The sequence below is a fragment of the Phyllobates terribilis genome, unplaced genomic scaffold (assembly GCF_046119375.1).
Source record: "Phyllobates terribilis strain yellow unplaced genomic scaffold, ASM4611937v1 Scaffold_12__6_contigs__length_324123572, whole genome shotgun sequence".
NCBI lineage: Eukaryota > Metazoa > Chordata > Amphibia > Anura > Dendrobatidae > Phyllobates > Phyllobates terribilis.
Window position 1 is genome coordinate 5,876,381 of NW_027362772.1, and position 14,973 is coordinate 5,891,353.

Genomic DNA, 14,973 nt, shown 5'->3' on the forward strand with positions numbered 1-14,973 from the left:
TTCCATTCATTAAGTTGCCCTGCACCAAGACACTCGCTAAGGCATTTGTTAAGGAGATTGTCAAGCTCCATGGCGTTCCCACGGATATTGTTTCTGATAGAGGACCTCAGTTTGTGGCTCGCTTTTGGCGTGCTTTTTGTGACAGGTTGGGAGTCCATTTGTCATTTTCGTCTGGTTATCATCCTGAGTCTAATGGACAGACTGAAAGAAAGAACCAGGATGTTGAGCAGTTTTTGCGTTGCTTTGTGGCGGACAATCAAGAGGTGTGGTCGGAGTTTCTGCCTCTCGCAGAATTTGCTCTTAACAGTCATACATCCTCCTCTGCTGGGTGTTCTCCTTTTTTTTATTGTACTGGGAGACATCCGTCTTTTGGTTCTTTCTCCAAATTGGGGTCGGCGGTGCCGGAGGAGGAGAATTTTTCCGGTGATTTAGAGAGAGTTTGGACTAATGTACGTTGTAACCTTCAAGAGGCTAACAAAAAGTCCAAGAAGTATTTTGACAGGAAATGTAAAGAGGTTTTGTTTACTGTGGGTGAAATGGTTTGGTTGTCCTTGAAGAACCTGCGTTTGAGGATTCCCTCTAAAAAACTGGGTCCTAAGTTTGTGGGTCCATTTAAAGTGCTTCAGGTTGTTAACCCGTCTGCTGTTAGGTTGGATGTCCCTACTTCCTGGAAGATTAATCCTGTGTTTCATGTTTCCTTCTTGAAAAAGGCTGACGTATCTAATAGGGACGCCACTGTCACAGTTCCTCCTGTGGTGGAAGACGGCGAATATGAAATTTCTCGTATTTTGAATTCTAGATGGCATAGAGGGAAATTACAGTATCTTGTCTCCTGGAAGGGTTTCGGTCCCGAAGACAACTCCTGGGTAAGGACGGATGATGTCTCTGCTCCTAGGCTTGTTAAAGCTTTCCACAGGAGCTTTCCGGATAGGCCTGGGCCTGGAGGATCCGGAGGATCCTCATAGAAGAGGGGGTACTGTTAGAACCCTCCTGTTAGTTTTTGCTATCTTGTGTTTTGCGGTCACGTGACCATCTGCATATACATTCCAGCTCTGCCCTTCTGGCTTTGCTGGACTTCAGTGTTGTTTGACTGTTTTGCTAGCCTGGTGCTTCGGTGCCTAGCTCTGTCAGTTTGCTTGGTCCTCTTGGACCTCTAGTACTTTTTGTCAATTTCTGTTTAGGAAGTGTCCCATTTTTGTCCCAGTCCTTAGTTCTTTAGGAACCCTTCCTTAATCCTATAGGTCTTCGTTCAGACTAGCCGAAGAAAAAGGTGGGTCTGTTCACTAGGAACAGGCACCCCGCTACATCATAGGGATTCAGCTTAGTCTTACTGTTGGGACAGCTTTCCCCTATCTTTCCTTATTTCTTCTTGCAGATCACAACACACATAGCCTTACTTTGCTATTTAGATAGACAGATAGATAGATAGAGGGCTGCCACCAGGAATTTCAGGGCCCAATATTGGCAACATTTTCAAGCTCCCTTGAGACTCCGCCCAGGCTCCACCCCAGCTCCACCTCCACCCCTCGAAACTTCCACAGTCCCACCACCCAATCTTGGAAAAACTCCACTTCTGCACCACGCCCTCACCAATCACAGATTTACAGTTTCCACTCAACCATATATCATATACATAGCCAGCAACTTTTGTTTTGGCCAAAAGATTTTTTTAATCAACCACCACGACAAGGTAGACTCTTTTGGCTGGGCCCTACTTTACTCTAACCTATTAAACCTTTCTTAAAATATCCAATACTCTTTTTAGGTATATTTTTATTTCTTTTTCTTTAAAGGAATGTGTCACATAAATTTTTTAAAATGACTAATAATATCACATTCAAGGAACAAAAACCATCACACCATAGCCGGACCACAATTTACCATCACATAGTCACCAAATAATACCACATACAAGGTATACTGCCACACCATGACCAGACCACATATTACCACCACATAGTGACCGAATAATACCGCAAGCAAGGAACAAATACCACCACACCATGGCCAGACCACATATTACCACCAAATGGTCACCAAATAATACCACATATACACTGTGTGCAGAATTATTAGGCAAATAAGTATTTTGATCACATGATACTTTTTATACATGTTGTCCTATTCCAAGCTGCATAAGTTTGAGAGCCAACTACCAATTAAGTAAATCTGGTGATGTGCATCTCTGTAATGAGGAGAGGTGTTGACTAATGACATCAACACCCTATATAAGGTGTGCTTAATTATTAGGCAACTTCCTTTCCTTTGGCAAAATGGGTCAGAAGAGAGATTTGACGGGCTCTGAAAAGTCCAAAATTGTGAGATGTTTTGCAGAGGGATGCAGCAATCTTGAAATTTCCAAACTTTTGAAGCGTGATCACTGAACAATCAAGCATTTCATGGCAAATAGCCAACAGGGTCGCAAGAAGCGTGTTGGCCAAAAAAGGCGCAAAATAACTGCCCATGAATTGAGGAAAATCAAGCGTGAAGCTGCCAAGATGCCATTCGCCACCAGCTTTGCCATATTTCAGAGCTGCAACGTTACTGGAGTATCAAAAAGCACAAGGTGTGCGATACTCAGGGACATGGCCAAGGTAAGGAAGGCTGAAAAACGACCACCTTTGAACAAGAAACATAAGATAAAATGTCAAAAATGGGCCAAGAAATATCTTAAGACTGATTTTTCAAAGGTTTTATGGACTGATGAAATGAGAGTGACTCCTGATGGGCCAGATGGATGGGCCAGAGGCTGGATCAGTAAAGGGCAGAGAGCTCCACTTCGACTCAGACGCCAGCAAGGTGGAGGTGGGGTACTGGTATGGGCTGGTATAATCAAAGATGAACTTATGGGACCTTTTCGGGTTGAGGATGGAGTGAAGCTCAACTCCCAGACCTACTGCCACTTTCTGGAAGACAACTTCTTCAAGCAGTGGTACAGGAAGAAGTCGGTATCGTTCAAGAAAACATGATTTAAATGCAGGACAATGCTCCATCACATGCATCCAACTACTCCACAGCGTGGCTGGCCAGTAAAGGTCTAAAAGAAGAAAAAATAATGACATGGCCCCCTTGTTCATCTGATCTGAACCCCATAGAGAACCTGTGGTCCATCATAAAATGTGAGATCTACAGGGAGTGAAAACAGTACACCTCTCGGAACAGTGTCTGGGAGGCTGTGGTGGCTGCTGCACGCAATGTTGATCGAAAACAGATCAAGCAACTGACAGAATCTATGGATGGAAGGCTGTTGAGTGTCATCATAAAGAAAGGTGGCTATAATGATCACAAATTTTTTGGGTTTTTGTTTTTGCATGTCAGAAATGTTTATTTCTAAATTTTGTGCACTGATATTGGTTTACCTGGTGAAAATAAACAAGTGAGATAAGATTATATTTGGTTTTTATTAAGTTGCCTAATAATTCTGCACAGTAATAGTTACCTGCACACACAGATATCCTCCTAAGATAGCCAAATCTAAAAAAAAAAACACTCCAACTTCCAAAAATATTAAGCTTGGATATTTATGAGTCTTTTGGGTTGATTGAGAACATAGTTGTTGATCAATAATAAAAATAATCCTCTAAAATACAACTTGCCTAATAATTCTGCACACAGTGTAAGGGACAAATACCGCCACACCATGACCGGACCACATATTACCACCACATAGTGACCAAATAATACAATACTGATCATTAATAAAAAAAAAAAAATACTAATATTACCATAAGTGCCATTATACACAGGAGCTCTCTACATAGTAGACGGTGTACAGTGATCACCAGTGACATTATACACAGGAGCTCTGTATATAGTGTCAGTGTACAGGTAATACAGTGATCACCAGTGACATTATACATAGGAGCTGTGTATATAGTGTACAGGTAATACAGTGATCACCAGTGACATTATACACAGGAGCTCTGCATATAGTGTATAGTGTACAGGTAATATAGTGATCACCAGTGACATACACAGGAGCTCTGTACATTAGTATATAGTGTCATTGTACAGAGAACACACTGACTCACAAGTGACGTCTCTAGTTGAAGTCCTTCATCTTCGCTTTTTTTCACTTTCATCCAGCGCAGACCGACCTCACTTCTTCCAGCCAGGACTCGTCTCTGCATAAAATAGCACACAGTTATCTAGAGCACATTCCCCAATTTCAACATTACGCAGTTGAATACAGATGTGCACCCACCATTAATATATAATTAGTTATTATGCAACCCACCATTCCAAATACAAATTGTAATCCACCACGGCCCCCCCACTAACTGTAAATAGCCACTTTCTCCACCCAATAAATATATAAATTAAATAGCACCTGTACTCTTTCCCAATTCATTACCAGTCACACTCCTGCATCCTCAACACCCCCCACTCTGTACCTCCCGCTCCCCCAATTCATTATATTTACATGAACCCCTCCACTCCAATTCATTATGTCATGTTCGTGCTCTCTCCCAACCTGTATTCATAATCATTTATTCTCCCCCACTCCCAATTCATCATTTGCTCTACCCCACTCCCAATTCATTATTTGCTCTCCCCCACTCCCAATTCACCATTAGCTCTCCCCACCCCCCATTCAACATTTGCTCTCCCCACTCAAAATTCACCATTAGCTCTCCCCACTCCCAATTCACCACTAGCTCTCCCCACCCCCCACTCCCAATTCACCATTTGCTCCCCCCATCCCCACTCCCCATTTGCTCTCCCCACTCCCAACTCATCATTTGCTCTCCCCACTCCCAATTCACCATTTGTTCTCCCCACCCTCCACTCCCAATTCACCATTTGCTCTCCCCACCCTCCACTCCCAATTCAGCATTTGCTCTCCCCACCCTCCACTCCCAATTCACCATTTGCTCTCCCCACCCGCACTCCTAATTCACCATCTGCTCTCTACCCCCCACTTCCAATTCAACGTTTGCTCTCCCCACCCCCCACTCACTATTTGCTCCATTCACCATTAGTTCTCCCCACCCCTATTCCCAATTCACCATTTGCTCTTCCCACCCCCAATTCATCATGTGCTCTCCACACTCCCAATTCACCATTAGCTCTCACTACCGCTCCCTCCCAATTGACCATTTGCTCTCCCCACTCCCAATTTACCATTAGCTCTCCCCACCCCCACTCCCAATGCACCATTTGCTCTAGTGAGGCGAGAGATGAACTAGTCGAGCAGCAGAGTTGAGGATGGACTGGAGGGGTGCGAGAGTGTTAGCAGGTAGGCCACAGAGGAGGGTGTTGCAGTAGTCGAGGCGGGAGATGATGAGGGCATGAACAAGCAGTTTAGTAGATTGAGGGTTCAGGAAAGGATGGATTCTGGGAGGTGGCAAGAGCTTGGATGTGGGGCTTGAAGGACAGGGCAGAGTCAAGGGTTACTCCGGGGACAAGGGAAAGTGTGATGTCATTTATTGTGATAGAAAGATCAGGTGGGGAAGATATGCGAGATGAAGGAAAGATGATGAGTTCAGTGTGCTGAAAAAGTTGGCTTATACTCGAGTATATACGGTATATACTTTAAACTGTAAAGTGTTAGTAACAAGGCAAATCAACAGTAGAACTAATAACAGTAAGCTTGGGATAGCAGAGAAAGTCTTTCACTATTTAACGTTAATGTTCTCTTCACAAAGGTGGTGTGCCCAGTCGTGTGAGTATCCATGTAAGTTCTCTATGATGTTCTGGCCCTAGCGGGGATCACTGGGGTTTCCGGCTAGGCCGCAAGTCTCTCTCTGATGTTCACTACTAGGACCAACCCTTCTCAATCACTATGTTTCCACAAAGTAAAATAATAGGAGCTATACTCACCTCCGGTGCTGGCACCATTCCAGCTGGATCACTGAGGGGCTCCCGCAGGAACTGAGCAGTCAATGTCTGTGATCCTAGCTGTTATCTTTAATTAACGCCTTTGATGCCGCAACCTATAGTATCAGTGGCATCTAGGTTGTCAAATAAAGGTAGGGGGCTCTTTTAGTCAACCAACTCACACAATGGCCCCCACAGCTGCAATTGTAAATCATGCCTCGCAGCATCGTGCAATAAAGCTCAACCAGGTTCACGTTCTGTAAAGGGACTAAAGTAAAAAAAGTAAAAAACAAAACGGTTTATAGAAACAAATAACACAAATCCCAGGTCCCGTTCTTTGATGTGGACTTGGGAACTGAGCCGACAAATGATGGCTGCGTTATTCAGCCATCATCTGCCTCTAACAGTTCTGAGTGGAGGGAAGCGGCCGTTAACCTGTTATATGCCGCTAACAATCTGTGATGGCAGAATTTACAGTGACTGGTCCAGGTGGGGCACACTGTTCTAACTGTACCTGCATCATGATTGTGGGGTGCCAAAGGGTTGTCATGACAGCTTGAGGTTTTCTGAACACCCCAGTGCTTGTCATGACAATACTCTGTAGTATCGGTGTCTCTGCGCCTTGACAGGCAGAGACGCCGTCCCTCTTACCGCCGCGCTCCCCGCCCGGCGTCCTCCGGCGCTCCTGCTTCTGCCGGCGCGCAGCTTCCCGGGCATTGTGCTTAGGGCGCCCTCTTAAAGGGGCCGCGCACGCCGTCCTAAGGAGTCCCCGGCCAATGACCGGAGGACCTCTCATATAAAAGGCACCTCCTCCAAGATGGAGGTGCCCATGCAAGGTTGTAGCTTTGTGTGTTAAACTCTGCTTCAGCCCTCAGGTCCCGCTGCCAGCCTGACTACCAGTCCAGCCCGCCAGCCTGACTACAAGTCCAGCCCGCCAGCCTGACTACAAGTCCAGCCCGCCAGCCTGACTACAAGTCCAGCCCGCCAGCCTGACTACTGGTCCAGTCCGCCAGCTTGTCTACTCTCCAGCCCGCCAGTCTGTTTATGGGCCTTGCCCACCTGCTTACCTGGAAGCACCTGCCTGTTACCTGCCGTGCCTACCAGCCAGCCTATCTGGAGGCTCCTGCTTGTTACCTGCTGTGTCTGCCAGTCCGCCTACCCGGATCACCCGTCAGCCTGCCTGCCGTGCTCATCTGCTGTACCGGTCAGTCCCTGCCTTCTGACCCGTGGGAGTCACCTGCTCTCATACAAGGTCGGTCCCAGAGTAGCACCTGGTCCCCTCTGCTCGGTCCTTCCCTGGTCACGGAGTCGATTTGAGCCGCCGTATGACCTTGGTCAGTCCGAGTTGACAGCTACTTACGCCCCTCTGGTCCCTCCTTGCACCGCAGCACAGAGGTTCCACCACCCGGATCCGTAACATACTCCTTTGAACACATGCCTGTGGAGAGTAGGAGACTGTGATTTTTGCTACATACTGAAGCAGGGCTGCCACCAGGAATTTCAGCACCCCATACTGGCAACATTTCCGGGCACCCTTGAGACTCCACCCCTCAAACTTTCCACCGTCCCACCTCCCACTCTTGGAAAAACTCGGCTTCTGCACCTCGGTTTCACCAATCACACATAAACAGTTCCCATCGAACACCATTTCACATACACAGCCATCAGCTTTTGTTTTGGCCAAAAGATTTTTTAAGCCTGCCACCACGACAAGGTAGACTCTTTTGGCAGGGCCCTACTCTACTCTAACCTATTAAACATTTCTTAAACTATCCAATATTCTTTTTAGGTATATTTTGCTTCTTTTTCTTTAAGGGAATGAGTCACGTACATTTTTTAAACTAATTGAAACCAGATTGTGATAATTTTTTTATAATCTGTATTTCTGACTTCAGATTATTGTATCCTGTTTTCTGTACATTTATGGAAATCTGCTGTCTTGCCTGTTTGGAGATATGAACAATAGACATATGGATGTATATATATCACAAGACAAAATAGGGGACTCTAATTCCTAGGGAGAGTTTTCTATACATGTTCTCATGTTTAGTGACATGCAGATGTCATTGTGCAGGAAAGGGGAAGAGGTGAGCTGTGACACGACCTAATGTGAATGGTGGATTCTGTTATCTCTCATTGTAATCCTGCTGGCTATGATAATGAGGTGACTGCTGAAAAGGAATCTCTTCTGGACGTGTTATTCTATTAGAAAAGCAATTTCTGTTTATTTATTATTTATGATATAAGGGGTGACAAACTTTAAAGTAAATTCGTCCAAAACGTTAAACTATGATTAAAAGGATTGCCAATTTTCTGGTTATTCTTTACCAATGTGTTTGAGATGATGATAAGGCACTTAGTATTATGGTCTTTCTTGAACTTCGGCACTAAATACGAAATATGGGAAATAGACTATATTTCTATGTTGAATTTCTGCATTAAGGGCCTTTTATTCATCTCACACACACATTGGTTAAGAATAACCAGAGCATGGTCAATGCCCTTAACATAAAAGTTTTGTAAAACATTCCCACTAAACATTTCACTAATTAAATCTATTTTTCATAAGAGTCATTTAGTTAAATCCTTTGGTCAATTATGTAAAGTGCAAAATTATAATGTAACAAAACAAAGACAAAACGTATAACCAATTAATACAATGAAAATAAGGTCATTTTGTGAGGTCAGAAAACATATTAAAACAACAAACAGTTTTGCACACGATCTAAGGAAATAAACCATAATAATAAAGACGTATTTCCATAAATTCAAGAGCAACAAACAATAGTGCGCTCTATCCTAAAAACTGAGCCCTAATATTAAATGGGTATTCCCATCTGGGGTGCGGATAGTGCATCGCAGGGTCAGTCAGGTGCAGGTCTCAGAACTGAAACATTACTATCCGATCTGTTACATCTGTCTAATGCTAGGACTTTGGGTCAGTAATCCCGCAGTCAGGCTAGGACACTCATCCATAATACAGGGGAACATACATGGCAATAACACACTAATGTAAAACTGGCTACATGTAGAAGATGTGAAGATGCAAATTTACATGTATGGAACAGGCAGTCATTTTACCTTCTGGTTAGCAAAATCCTTAATCAGGTCTTTAATATTCAGGTGTCTGGCGAGCTCATGCTCAATTGACAGAAGGGCTCGGCTGTTTAACCGTAGTTCCGTCATTGTAGAATGCAGATAGTTCTTGAGAGTTTGCTAATGCTATCTCTCCTTCTGCTACTCAAAGTGGTTGGGTGATAAAAATTCTTACAATACACACCTCTCCAAATCTTGAAGCTCGAATTTGTAGATGGCGTTTAGTAAAGCCAGTGGACCCATGTTTTCTGTAAATGTAGCTTCATAAACTTTCCGAAGACGTTGCTACTCAGAAAGTAACGGTGATGTGAGATCTACCTGCCTTCCCATGGGTTGTTCCATCTCTTGCTATTATTTTGAATTATTTGGTTCTTTCCTAGAATGGGTCGTTAAGTATGAAACAGGTTCCTCCGCTATAATCCATTATCTTGACGATTTTCTTTTTGTGGGACCACCAGATTCCAGGTCCTGTCAATTTTTGCTGGACAATTTTAGTTTTTTCGCGTCGCATTTTGGCATTCCCTTATCCAGTGAAAAAACTTTTGCTACTACTTCGCTATCCTTTTTAGGAATTGAGATTGATCCGTTGCCATGGTTTTTCGCCTTCCCTCAGAAAAAAGGTCAAAATTGCTGTCCCAGATTGAAGGATTCTGTTCTGTCCTCAAAGTAACACTATGTCAAATGCAGTCCATGCTAGGCCTCCTTAACTTTGCATGCACAGTAATGCCTATGGGGAGAATTTTTTCCAGACATTTAACCCTCTCGACCAAAAGCATCAAGCTTCCCCATCATAGAATTCGGATAAAACCTCCTTTGAAAGCAGACTTGCTGGTTGGGAAGGAGTTCCTCTTATCCTATAATGGATATACATGCTTTTAGTCATCGGAATTGACTAATGAGGATCTCTCCCTTTTTTCCGATGCCGCTGGATCTACTGGTTTCAGTGTCATTTTTGGAGACCAATGGTGTGCCGAACCTTGGCCGGAATCTTGGCGCACTGAGGGCTGGGTTAAAAATCTTACTTGGTTAGAGTTATTTCCTATCATCACAGCCATTTCTTTATGGGGCCCATCCCTCAGGGATAAACGGATCGGTTTTTGGACTGACAATATGAGTGTTGTACACGCCATAAATCACTTGTCATCCTCATCTCCCCTGGTTATCAAATTACTCAGATTCCTGGTATTAAAATGCTTAAGTTTAAACATCTGGTTTTAAGCCCGCCATGTTCTGGGTACAAATAATGTCATTGCTGATTCTCTTTCTCGTTTCGATTGGCAGAAATTCCGGGAATGTTTCCCCGCGGCCAAAGAGGAGGGACATCCAAGCCCATGCCTAATGTGGGAGGTGGTAGAGAAGGATTGATGGAGTTGGTGATATCTTCAGTGGCCTTGTCTACATGGCATTCTTACGGTAAGGCATGGAATGAGTGGCATAACCTAGTTGGGGATAGATCAGCAGCAGCATCCGACGCTGCCCGTCTGGAGGTCACAATCGAATATTTACTTTACTTGCACAGCATGGGTGTTTCAGGAGCCGTTGCACAGAACCGCCTATCTGGTCTCGGCTTTTATTTTCGCCTCTTAGGTTGGAACAATGTTACTGAGATTTTCATCATTCGGCAGGCTATTAGGGGTTGGAGGAGGGAGCACACTCGTCAGGAGAACAGACGGCCCATTTCTTTCAGTTTACTTACCCGCCTAATCAACTCCACTCCCGCTGTCTGCTCTTCTCCTTTCAAGTCTGCTGTACTCTCTGACGCTTTTTGACTCGCGTTTTTTGGTGCTTTGCGCATTAGTGAATTGGTGTCCCCATCCAAGCGCACTTCAGGAGGACTCCAGTATGATGGTGTCACTCCCTGTGACCGAGGTCTCCGTATCTGCTTTCGGAAATCGAAAATTGACCCGTCCAGTATTTGGTCATGGGTTCCCCTTCTTGCCATCCCCGGTCCTATTTGTCCTTTAACCCTTGTTAATAATTACTTATCGTTCTGGCGATCTGGTGACTACTTTTTCTCACACAAGGATGGTTCTCCTCTTACGGTTTTTCAATTTCAATCCCTTTTTCGGAAATGTTTAGCTTTCGTAGGCCTTCCTCTCAAGGTATTAGGATAGGAGCTGCTACCGAAGCAGCCCGTGCTGGTTTGTCTAACTCCGAGATCCAGCGCATTGGTAGATGGCGTTCCTCTTGTTTTGCAAGATACATCAGACCGAATTTATTGCTTCACTAACTTTATTATCTCTTCATAGGTGGTGTAAAACACAGTGTGGATACTGGGCCACTCTTACATCTTCTGGGCATCCCAAAGAGGAGAACGTCGACCAGGTGGCAGAGGTCTTGGGTTCCACGGCATCAACGTTTTTTGGAGAGGAATAAGAGGCTTGACCTGGCCTCAGGTTCTTCCCGAGGTGGTGCGGATAGCTCAGACTACTTCCTCTCCCTTAATTCTAGTCCTGCATGCGGGCGGGAATGATCTCTGCTCCTTTCACCTAGTGGAACTCCTCACAATCATGCGCTCAAGACGTGAATAAATTCCACAGACTTTTTCCAGAGCTTACTCTGATTTGGTCAGAGTTCATGCCACGTGTTGCATGGCAGGGCGCGAGAGATGCGGCGGCAGTTGAACGTTCTCGGCACACGCTTAATGCCCGCTTGTCCCGCTTTATCCGTTTTAAGGCCGGAGTGGTCATGAGGCATCACCAACTTGAGGGAGACAATTCCAGTCTTATGCTACCCGATGGAGTCCATCTGACGGAAATAGGGCTGGATATTTTTCTCTCCGGTCTCCAGGATAGCATAGAACAGGCTTTGTACCAAATGGGTGGGGGTCGGAGCGCAGTATAAATACTCCGCTCCTCCTTGACGGTCATTTGCTCCATCTTGATGTTTTTTTCCGGTACGAAGTCTGACTTGCGCTGGGAGTCCAGCTGTGGCATATGGATTCGCACCCGTTTCAGCTGGCTAATAGTGCTTTAACCGAGTTTTATACCAGTTACGTACTGAGCACGTCCTTTTTGGCTGTGACCGACTTCTACCCATTAAAAGGAGTTTTGGTTAAGATCTGTGTGTTGTCGTTATTCCATGGGACTTTTTGGGGAAATATTGTTGTTGGGTCTCAGCAGTCTGCAGGGCACGTCAATCTTTAATTGAATGCCCCTTGACTGCTGTGCCCTGCTGAAGGGGTTATATTGTGTGTCCCATGTTCTTTTTCTCCTCTCCTCCTGGCTTTCACCCAATAATCCTCTTCTTCTTCCCTCTTCCCCTCTTTATAAGTCCAGACCCTGCCTCTTCCTGCCTCTCTCCTCACAAGCGTGGGACCCGCAGTCTGCGTTTCCCACCACCCCTCCCCTTTTTTCCCATGTACAGTGTGTTTTGTTGGTATTATTTGGGTGTTCACAGCAGCAGTCATTTGCTCTATCTTGAAGCTTTTCTCCAGTACGAAGTATGATATGCGCCGGGAGTCCGGCAGTGGCATATGGATTTGTACCCGTTTCAGATGGCCAATAGTGCCTTAACCGGGTTTTATACCAGTTACGCGCTGAGCACGTCCTTTTTGGCTGTGACCGACCTCTAACCATTAAAAGGAGTTTTGGTTAAATTCTGTATGTTGTCGTTATTACATGGGACTTTTTGGGGAAATTTTGTTGTTGGGTCTCAGAAGTCATCTTACTACTGTTAATAGTAAAAATGATAATAGACATGTGCAATGTTAGTTAAAAAAAATCTGGCCTCCTCCTCCCCTTAATAGCCGGCCATCGCACACCATGTTATTTCTTCTTAGCCCAAGACAGCACCAAAGACTGGAGCTGTTATGAGCAAGAGGAAATCCATTCACCAGTTAAGGTAAAAAGTTCTGCACATGCCTATGAGTATAGTGAAGCGCAGATGTTGTGGCGCTTATACTTACTGCCAGCGTATGAGTAGATCTGCTGGCATCTCTGTCTTTGGTGTCATATATTGGGATCCTCTGTCATTGCTATGCTTATCTTCATTATTAACTGCTAATTTAAAAAAAAAAAAAATCCGGCCTCCTTCCTCCCCTTAATAGCCGGCCATCACACACCTCTTCCCAACACCCATGACAGCACTTTCATGAGTGTGAGGAAATCTTACTACCGGTAATGGTAAAAATGATCATAGACATGTGCAATGTTAGTTAAAAAAAAAATCCGGCCTCCTTCCTCCCCTTAATAGCCGGCCATCGCACACCATGTTATTTCTTCTTAGCCCAAGACAGCACCGAAAGATGGAGCTGTCATGAGCAAGAGGAAATCCAATTACCGGGTAGTGTAAAATGTTCTGCACATGCCTATGAGTATAGTGAAGCGCAGATGTTGTGGCGCTTATACTTACTGCCAGCGCATGATTACATTGTCTGGCTTCTTCATCTTTGGGGTCGGTGTTTTGGGTCCCTCAGTGTCGTATCCATGGTCATCTTCATTCCAGCAGTGCTTTCAGATGATCATCAAAGTGATGTCCAATCTTCAGTTCTTCAAGATCTACTGGAGGCTGAGGAAGACAGCTGGCTCTGATGACTATGGAGCTGGTGTCTTGTCAAGGGTTTCCAAGTTGACAAAAGAAAATCCCTTGAACATGGCCTGGTCCTTTGCTTTAAGAGGTGACTTTTTGGCCTCTGCTGCTTCTAATTTCTCCAGATGGTGTGGTCGAGAACTGTGATGAGCTTTAGATGGCTACAAAACAAACAAAAAAATAATTATTACCAAAATCTCAAACGTTCTGGAGAAGGATGATATGAAATGATCTGGACCATCAGACCAGGACCAGCAGCTCTGGATGATGTTGATTTTCCAATGTTAGGCTGTGTGCCCACGATGCGTTTTTAATGCGTTTCTGCAGCGTTTTTGCAGCTGCGAAAACGCATTAAAAACGCATGGTAGAAGGGCAGCAATGATAATCCGCATGTGCTGTGCACATGCTGCGGAAATATCCGCTGTGGATTATCATTGCGGAAAAAAACGCAGCACTACCAATTATTTTGCGGAAATGCTGCGTTTATCGCCGCCATTGACTTGCATTAGAACGCGCCAATTCCGCAAGACTGCATCTGTACTTGCATAATTGGTGCGTTCTAATGTGCGGATGGTACCCAGGACTAGAGGAGAGGAAACTCTCCTCCACACCCAGGTACCATTAAAAAAATCTGTAAAAAAAAGAATAAAATAAAAAATAAATGTATATTTACCTTCCGGCGGCCCGCGCTGCGCTCCTACTTGATTCCCAGCACTTTGCAGTGGATTGAAGGACCTGCGCTGACGTCAGAGTCATGTGACGGGTCACGTGACGCTGACGTCGGCAGGCCTTTCAATCCACTGCAAAGTGCAGGCACCGAGAGAAGCAAGCCAGCGCGGGCCATCGGAGGGTAAGTATACATTTATTTTTTTTATTTTTAACCACTCTCTCGGGTCACACTATATAAATCCATGCAGTTTGCATGGATTTATATAGTGTGACCTAGTTGTCACAAGCACTTTCCAAGTGATGCTAAAATCGCTTGGAAAGCGCTTGTCAACCCGCATGCGGAAATGTCAGTGAATAACGCTCCATTTCCGCATGTCCCTGGCAGGAAAACGCATGTACAATCCGCATGTACAATCCGCATGTACAATCCGCATATACAATCCGCATGTACAATCCGCATGTACAATCCACATGTACAATCCGCATGTACAATCCGCATGTACAATCCGCATGTACAATCCACATGTACAATCCGCATGTACAATCCACATGTACAATCCGCATGTACAATCCGCATGTACAATCCGCATGTACAATCCACATGTACAATCCGCATGTACAATCCACATGTACAATCCGCATGTACAATCCACATGTACAATCCACATGTACAATCCGCATGTACAATCCACATGTACAATCCACATGTACAATCCGCATGTACAATCCGCATGTGTTTTTTTCTGCCAGGGAGATGCAGAAACACTCAGGAAAAAATCCTGGGCATTTCTGCATCGTGGGCACACAGCCTAAGTGTCAGCGCTAACTAATACTTAACAGAGGTGCAATGTGATCTGC